This window comes from Penaeus monodon, chromosome 20, assembly GCF_015228065.2.
Source record: "Penaeus monodon isolate SGIC_2016 chromosome 20, NSTDA_Pmon_1, whole genome shotgun sequence".
In the NCBI taxonomy this organism is placed as follows: domain Eukaryota; kingdom Metazoa; phylum Arthropoda; class Malacostraca; order Decapoda; family Penaeidae; genus Penaeus; species Penaeus monodon.
In genome coordinates this window covers 37,949,379-37,949,695 of record NC_051405.1, presented here as the reverse complement: position 1 = coordinate 37,949,695, position 317 = coordinate 37,949,379, and positions in this window count along the sequence as shown.

The window sequence follows — 317 nt, the reverse complement described above, 5'->3', positions numbered from 1 at the left end:
GTTTTCTTTTTGAGAATACGGTACAAAAAAAAACATGAAATCTTCATCTGATTTATTATTCTGCAGTAACTTTATTCGCAGGTACTACAATCAAGGAAAACTTTAGGCCAGTACATTGCGTGGCAAAGAAAACGGGAATGAAGGGGGAAAAAAGCTATCCCTAAAATTTAATGCGTTTTCTGTCAAGGAAAAGAAAATGCTTATTGTTCTTTATATATAATTAAAAGCCACAAGGATACAGGCGTAAAATGGAATGTGCATAAAAACACATAAAACTGAGTCATGTTTACATATCCTTCCGAGTTGTGCCTTCTTGC